This window comes from Urtica dioica, chromosome 8 (assembly GCF_054948205.1).
Source record: "Urtica dioica subsp. dioica isolate 48M chromosome 8, U.dioica_male_clone48M_v1_H2, whole genome shotgun sequence".
Classification (NCBI taxonomy): domain Eukaryota; kingdom Viridiplantae; phylum Streptophyta; class Magnoliopsida; order Rosales; family Urticaceae; genus Urtica; species Urtica dioica.
Genome location: NC_142763.1, coordinates 13,285,035 through 13,294,329, shown reverse-complemented (window position 1 = coordinate 13,294,329; position 9,295 = coordinate 13,285,035).

Genomic DNA, 9,295 nt, shown 5'->3' with positions numbered 1-9,295 from the left:
GATATCTCTAGATTTTTTTTACATATGCGTACAGTTTTATGCAGATCCGTTTGACGATACTAACAAGTCTTTGAAAGCTTCGTACATTTTTGTCTTTTGCTCTCAATAGATCTCGTCTAATTTTCTAATCAATATATGTATGTATATATACGTTAGGTACCACAGAATCATTCATCAATTTTTGTGTATGCTAGTTTGAGCGCCATGCCCGCATGGCACATAATTTTCATTCATATTTAATAAAAATTAGAATTGAAAGGGAGATTGGTAGATTGGACCGACAAGAGGTTGGTCTCGATTGGACAGAAGAAAAGAGATTCGAAAGGGCCTTCTTGAAAGGGCAGCTCGACGGCATTCTCGTTAATGAAGATAGGAAGGATAACAAGGTTAAAGTCGAAACTAGCATGGGCTAAAAACGGGGATGCCAACATGAGTTTATTTCACTCCATGCTTAGCGCGAGAAAATCAAAGAATGCCATATGGAAATTGGAAAAGGAGGACGAGACCATCACGGTTAACGAGATAGAAATAGTCAACGAATTAAATGGGTTCTTCAAGAGGTTATACTGTGCAAATCACTCTACGAGGGGGAATGGAACTACATCGACTGGCAGCCCGTCGACTCCGACAGCGCAAAAAACATCTCACGACCATTTGAGGAAGACGAAATCAAAAGAGCGATCTTCGGATGCGCTAGGAACAAACCTCCCGAACCGGATGGATTGTCCATGGCTTTCTTTCAGAATTTTTGGGAGATCCTCAAGGGCGAAATGCTACAGTTTTTCAAAGAATTTTGGGAATCGGGCATAGTAAACAAGGCAGTAACCGAGACTTTTATATGTATGATTCCCAAAAAACTTAATGCGAGCATAGCAAAATATTTTAGGTCAATAAGTTTGGTAACGGGATTATATAAGATACTGGCAAAGGTATTGGCGAAAAGGATCAAACCGGTCTTGGATAAAACTCTCTCTCATTTCCAAGGTGCTTTCGTCAAAGGTCGACAGATTTCGGATTTGATCCTAATGGCAAATGAGGTGGTCGAGGAAACCAAGAGGTCGGTGGGTAAAGGTGCGGTCCTCAAAATAGATTTCGAGAAAGCTTACGATATGGTGAATTGAGATTTCCTCGATTTTGTTTTGCATAAGAAAGGTTTCGATGGAAGATGGAGAAGGTGGATCAAAGGTTGTCTTTCCTCGGTCTCCTTTTCCATCATCATCAACGGGAAAGATAGGAACCATTTTTCCGAGCTCGAGAGGTGTGCGTCAAGGAGACCTCCTTTCACCTTTCCTATTCATCCTAGTTGCGGATGCTTTATCCCGAAGAATTCTCCGCGGAGTGGAGGATGAGTCGTTTCAGGCACTCAAGGTGGGATCTCCGAGCCTGATTATCTCTCACCTCCATTTCGCCGATGATACCCTCATTTTTGGGAAATTTGAGCGACAAAATTGGACAAATCTTGTGAAGATAATTCGGGAATTTTGTAAAGATTAGGGCTCAAAGTCAACATCGAGAAGAGCAGTTTGGTAGGAATCAATTGTGAACCAGAGGAGAGCTTGAGTCTGACCTCTTCTATTGGTTGCCAAATGCTTGAATGACCGATCTTATACCTCGGATTACCTCTCGGAGATAACCCGAGGAGCAAATCTTTTTAGGACCCCGTCCTAACCAAGGTAGCAAAACGACTCGCGGGATGGAAGAGATGCTTCTTATCGAAAGGAGAGAAATTGACCATCATTCAATCGGTGTTATCTGCCCTTCCGACCTACTTCATGGCAGTCTTTAAAATGCCCATAGGGGTAGCCAATGACTTGGAGAGAATTAAGAAGAATTGTTTTGGAAGGTTTTGAAAACAAGAAAGGTCGGGCAGCAATAGCTTGGGACGTGTGCTTCAAGCCAAAAGAGATGAGAGGTTTTGGGAAATGGGAGGCTAGTTGCGAAAAATCAATCTTTGCTCGCCAAATGGTTGTGGTATTTTTCACTCGAGCCCAAGGAGCTTTGGTACAAGGTTATAAAGGTAATCTATGGACTACAAGGTAATGGGTGGGACCCTGGACCTGCAACGGGACGCACCATTTGAAGCCCATGGAAATCCATTTTTTCGGTTCAAGGGGATTTCTTTAAACGGTGTAAGTGGATCGCGCGAGACGGTTATACGATCAGATTTTGGGAAGATGTATGGTGTGAGAATGAGAGCTTGGAAAATCGTTTTCTCGGTTTGTTTCGTCTTTTCCTTCTCAAGCAGGTCCCAATCAGGCAGCTGGAATCATTTATTCACGCATCTAATATCGAATGGAATTTTTGTTTTTCCAAGAAACTTATTCGATAGAGAAGTGTCAAAATTGGCTCGGTTGATGGATTTTCTAGCGGCTGTCTCTCTTTGGGATGGGACGGCAGATCGTAGGGCTTGATTGGATGACACGGAAGAGTTCTCGGTAAAGTATATGCCCGCTTCGCTCCCAACTTCGGCCTCGACTATCCCGATCCTTTTCTTTGAGGCCATCTGGAAGTCCGCAGCTCCGAAGAAAGTCCAAATTTTTGGATGGAGATTGGATCTAAAAATAACCAACACGAATGACGTCATTCAAAGACAAAACCCTCGATGGGTACTCTCTCCGAGCTGTTGCATCCTATGTCACAGGGCAGCCTAGGATCTCCACCATCTATTTGTGGACTGCCCAGCAGCAACAGGTCTATAGAGGTGGCTGTTCAGAAAGCTTGACATCGATGCCTCGACGGTGGTAATCTTATCAGACTTTTTTCAGTTACAAGTGACCACAGGGAAGAATGCGCATTGGAAGGCAACATGCAAGGCATGGATTCTCGCAGCTTTTTGGGTTCTATGGCTGAACAGGAACAAATGCATTTTTGAAAACGAGGAGTGGCGCCTCGGAAATATTACGGAAGCTCTAAACCTAAACATACCTTTTGGCTCCACAACTCTTGTAAGGAGTTTAAAAACTTCTCCTTGGCAGACCTACATAGAGATTAAGCTAGCGTTATATAGGTTCGGTCCAAAAAGATCTTTTGTAAAGTTTAATATAAATCTCGACCGGCCTCCTGGTTCTTTGGGGGGGGGGGGGGGGGGGGGGGGGGGGGGGGGGTAAGACACGGTCCGGCGGTGCTTTCGCACCCTCTTTTGTAAAGTTTATTTTATCTTGATCAGCCTCCTGGTTCTTTGCGGGAGGTAACATGGTCCGACTGTGCTTTCGCATGCCGCTTTTGTAATTAGGCTTAATGCCCCGTTAATATAAAGAGTCGTTTTAAAAAAAAGTATAGAAAAATATAATAGTACAGTTGTGACGAATTTAACTAAAATTATGTTTGATAATTAAATTAGTAATAATTTTACCTGTAAAACTAACTTAATTCGTTCCGAAAAAAAAAACGATTTTAGGAACATAATAAATGATCATGTTAGTAGAGTTTGAAGCGACTTATAGTTTCTCTATTGAATAAAAAGAGAAGCTTATATTCATTAATAATAAAGATATGATAACTTGAAAAAGTTGTAAATATAGTTCTTTTGTGATGTATTATAGATTTATCAATTTATTGTATTAAACAAAAAATTATGAAAAAGAATGCAAATAAAAAAAATCAAGAAATTTATAGTGAAATTTGTTGTAACTAGCCCATCTTACACTTCTTATTAGGGAAATAACTCAAATTTCATTTAATTAAGGAAATAGCCTATTTTTTCTTAGCAGACAATTATACCATTCGCGAATCAGTTAATTAATTAACAAACTGAATTGAGTTAGGTTAATTAATTAACTGAATGTTTGGTATATATATATATATATATATATATATATATATATATATGCGCGCCATATATATAATATGCTTTTTACGACTTTATTTATTAATAGTTCATTATTTTGAAAACATGAAAAGGGCTTAAAAACATGAAACAATTTATTTATTATTTAATATAATATAATTATGCATCATGCGATGTGTGCATGATATACTGCTTGTATGATATACAAATAATGTACACGCATAATATGAATAATATGTGTAGAAGAGTTAAAATAACAATCCAATATATATAACTACAAACTAAATATATATTATAGAAACATTGAATAAATTGAATCATAAATTAAAGTTATTGTAGTTATATATTTGTTATTTATTCAATCAATTAAGCATTAGTTTAATCTAAAGCAATTAGTCCACAATTTACTTTTCAAGATTTTAAGTTTACTAGAATATTTAATTGGTTTAAATGGTTGATGCCACAAATTATAAAATAAACATTTAACATAACAATCACCTGAAATCGATTATTGCATCATTCTTATTGATATATTTATCATAGCATAAGACTAAATGATATGCATTGTCCAACTTAACCCAGTAATATTGTAAATTTGTGTGAGTATTAAATTTGAGAGAGAGAGAGAGAGAGAGAGAGAGAGAGAGAGAGAGAGAGATTAGACATTTTGTTGGGCAGAGAAGCATTAAACATTATTAGGCTACGTGTTATTATTGGAATAAAAAGCAGTGCAATATTGTAATTAAAAAGGGAATAGACCTGAAGCAAAAAAGAAGGGAATAGAGCAGACACGTGTCAAACTAAAAGGGAGTGTCCTACGCTCTTTTATAGTCAGGCAAAGGATACATATATAAGCGAAAGGCCATTTCTTTGGTTTTCGACATTGAGGTGGTCAATCATTGAAATACCCATTAAAGGATACCTCTCTTTTCTCCTCCCTTTTGTTTCGCTCCACGCAAAGAAATAAATAGAGAAAATGTTAGAATAGAGAGAAAGAGTGATTTTGACAGAGAAATAGCGGGGGAAAAAAAAACGAGTCGGCACGACTTGTTCCATCTCTAAGACTCTAATCCATGACACTATTTGTAATGCATCTACCGTAATACACTCTCTGATCCACGTGTAATGATTTCGAAATTGTGAGTATGGGAGTTCATAGTCGAGAAGGGCTAAAATGGCTTGATGAGTACTATTTATACCAACAAGATGTATCTTCTTTTCGGAAACCTATAACTTAAAAACTTAAAAGTTAAGCATTTTTTACCCGGAGTAGTCTTAAGATAGGTAACTTCCTGAAAAGTTTATTAGGAAGTATGTGAATGAGGACAAAGCACGTTTGAAACACTCGTGTTAGTTTGGAGGGCCAAACATCTATCCATGAAATAGTCATGACGACATATTTGTGTATGAGAGCCACAAATTTGTGGGTTGAGGCCAATAGAGACTCAAAGCACGTTAGACTATCACGGTATTTGTATCTCTGACTCAATCGGCTATTGTAAACATAAAATCATATTTTAACTATTTATATTTTTTATTATTCATTTAATTTGCATATCAATCTCTCTACTATTTTGTTTATGTGAATAGTAATCTTATGAATATGATTTTAGTTGATCTAACTAAAAAAATATTCTTTAGTATATTAATAACACATGGTTACATTCCTTAGATTGTTTTTCTTTTTTTACAAATAAAAAAAAGTCCGCTATGATATTCCTTATATTATTTGCTAGTTCTATTTAATGATATGTTATTTACTTTCTATTAAACAATTACAATACGGTCACGTTTAGAAATTATAAAATTTATGTTACAATTTGAAAAACTAAAATATTAGTAAAATGCGAATATTTTTGCAAAAGCATAATTAGGATAAATGTAATCATAGGCCCATATGTATGTCAACAAATCTTGAATTTGTCTACATACATGACATTAAATTGTGGATTTGTTGATATACATATCAACAAATTCAAGATTGGTTGACGTATATATATGAGACTTACTAATACTCTTGTCATGATTATATTTTTGGTAATTTTTAGAAGAAAAAAACTTCAATTTATTAATATTTAGGTCTAAATACAAAATTCGTGTTGGTGCATTTCGAACCCCTAAATTTGATGTTAAAAATGTTGCGGGGCCAAGTAATATAAAACACCATAATCCCAGATCTATCATCAAAATAGTATGGGCCGGAATTGGTCGTATTGGTGAAGGATAGAGAGAACACATTGTTGGACTAAGACTTCGTCCTCCCATCAAAAGACATATTTTGAACTTAAAAAAGTGTGGGCACTTACCCAAATAATGCTTTCCTAGGTCAAGACTAATTTTTGCGAGCTAAGCTCTGCTCGGCTCAGCTCGCCCCGAATTATTTTAGTGAGCTAAACTCTTTTCAGCCTAGCCAGGTCTGAACAATCTGGCAAGTTGAGCTCCTTTCAGTTCAACTCGTCCCCTTTGCATTTCGGTGAGCTGAACTCTTCTCAACTCAGCCTACCTCAAATTATCAGATGACGTGATTTCTTTTCAACTCAGCCCATCCATGGGCATTAAGGTGATCTGGACTCTTCTCAACTCAGCCAACCTCAAATTATCAGACGAGCTAAACGGTTTTTGGCTCAGCTCGCTCCGAGTAGTTTTAGCGAGATAAGTGCATTTCAGCTCAATCCACTCAAGACAGTTTGTCAAGTTGAGCTCTTTTTAGCTCAACCCATCTCGAGTGATTTGATGAGCTGAGCTCATTTTAACTCAGCCTCCCTAGCATTACAGTGAGTCGAGCTCTAATTAGCACAATACCCCTCGAATTCTCAAATGAGATGAACTCTATAAAGCTCATCTCGACAAAGTAGATGAATTGAAAACTTATACAACAATCCCTCGTGATTTAAGGCATGAGAGACTGATTCAAATGCATTCTTTTGAACTACCTTGCTAAACTCCGATCGAGATTCACGCATGCCCTGTTGAGAGGAGAAGGCTTGTTCAACGACGACATGTCCGACAAAGATGGAGAAGCTCAGGGATCCTTCTGAAGGTTATAAATAGAGACACCCAAACCCAAAACAAAATTACTTTTCACATACTCACCAATAACATTGGAGTTCCATTTTGATGTAATCGCTGGAGTTGTACGAGTGTTCATTGTATAATTAGTAACAAATAAGCATGTATCTCATCATGTTTTCATCTCAGTTATATCTTGAAATGATTTATACCACATTTAGTTCAAATAAATCATATTTTTAAGCATATACTCCCATTTTTAATCATTTTGAGGGCAGTTGTTAATATAACATCTTAACCATTTTAGTCATTCTTTGTTTTGATACCCAACATTTACAAATGAATATGGGTTGAAAAGCTTGTGAAAGCTATATTTAATTCACCAAAGAAATCATACAAAATATTTTATTTATAAAATAAATAATATGAAGACCATTTTTTATAAGTGAAATATTTTGGATGATTTCTTCGCTCAATCAAATAGAGTTTTTCAAATTTATAAATTATTATTCATTTAAAAAAATCCTAAATAAGAGAAAATAGTTATAAAAAAAATGATCCAGATGTTCATAGATAACAAAAACAATGAGAAATTGACTGCTTATATAGTAACTAGATCATGCTAGGATTCTTAAAAAATCTGGAGAAAACACTTAGATTTTCTTATGAGACGTATGATGCGGGTGGTAACTCACCAAGAATTGATATATAAAGCATCCATGTCTTCTTAGAGGAAACTCAATCATTTTCTGAGTGGATTCCGGCTACTATGAACTATGTTCGTGAAAAAACAATGTTTTGGACGATATATCCGCTAGATCTCGCGAGATTTTATAAAACATCTTTTACCAAAAATTAAATATCAATGAGATCTCGCCGAGACTTTCGACAAGGTTTTTAATCGATCCTTGCATGAAAACCACACAATGACAACTTCTCTCTAGGGGCCTTATTTAATTTATTGTAACACTGAAAATTTTGCTATAAAATCAGTGATGAAGTATCTTATTTTGCACGAGATATATTTACTTTTCGATTTAATATAATATTAAATCATTCCGTATTACAAAATCATAACATTTATCTTGTGTATATCACTGACTCGAGTTCGTGCAAAGTTATTGTTTAGCCATATACTCAAAATTATTGCAAGATTAGCCGTGACAGACCCCGTATATATCCCAGTTATTATAATGCGCTCGTTACCTAAATTATGGATGAAGTGATGATATGCTAGGACAAATATTTGACATGACTGATCATGCTCTTTGAGTGATCCCTAATTTTAAGCGAAAATACCATTGGCAATATCATTTGATTTACAGTAGCTAGGTTTTGAGATTCACACACACACACACATAAATTTCATTTCATATTTTTGCGTGTGAATATGTAACTTGGATCAATATACTTGATAATAAAGATAATTGAATTAGTTACTCTGATTTATTATTACCTTATTTACATCTAACAAAAGAGCTGAAAGTAAAATGACTTAGAGAGGATATGCTAATTTTCACACCCGACTCTAGTCAATAAATGTACCAAAGGTTGATGAATGATAACATATTGATCAATAAAATATTAGTGTTTAATAAAATGATATCTTGTGCAAATATATATGATGCTAAATTAGTCTGGGTATTTTACTTGGAACATAAAAATGGAGTATTAAAAAAAATATGACTAAATGGAAAGGTTTTTTTTTTTCATTATCCATTAGTAAGCTTTATATTTTACTTTTGTGATTGTAATTGTCATTAAATACATTTTTTCACGAAATAATTGTCAATGTAGTATTTCATGACATGTGCTATTCTAAAAGTGAAAAAGCAATGTGGTAACTAATTTGATCTAGTGGTAATCTCACGTATATTTCGATTGAGAGGTCATATGTTCAGGCTCATGGGCTGCAGAAAATCATGTCTTTTAGAATTTATCTTAAATTATGTAATTTTGGTCAATAGTATCACATGCGTTTTACACTGCTATACTAATATATCATTATTAATTGATAATGAAAAAAAACCTTCATTTAAATATATTTCTGGAATAATCCCAATTTTAATTGATCAATTGGGTCACATAATTAGTTTTTTTTTTTTGAAAGTCACAGATTTTCCATTAAAATTGGGTAAAAAACCCATCAATACAGGAGAAAAACACCTTAGTACATGGAACACCTCAAACCTAAGTCGAAGTGAAACTAACACTAAGTTCCGGTAATCGCACATTTTGTGCATGCTTCCGACAAGTGGAAGAACGATGAGCACAAATATTGAGCACACAAAGGGCTCTTTCAACAAAACCAAAATTGGTTGATGGAAAGATCCACTCAACCTCGGTTTGCTGACCACGAAGAAGATGCATCTCCAACCTGTATAGATCAAAACCTAACAGGAAAACCACAACGGGATAGTGGACAACGGCTAATCCGTGTCCAAGATAAACCAAGTCAAACAAAACGCAACATGTGCTAACTAGCATAAAAACATAAAG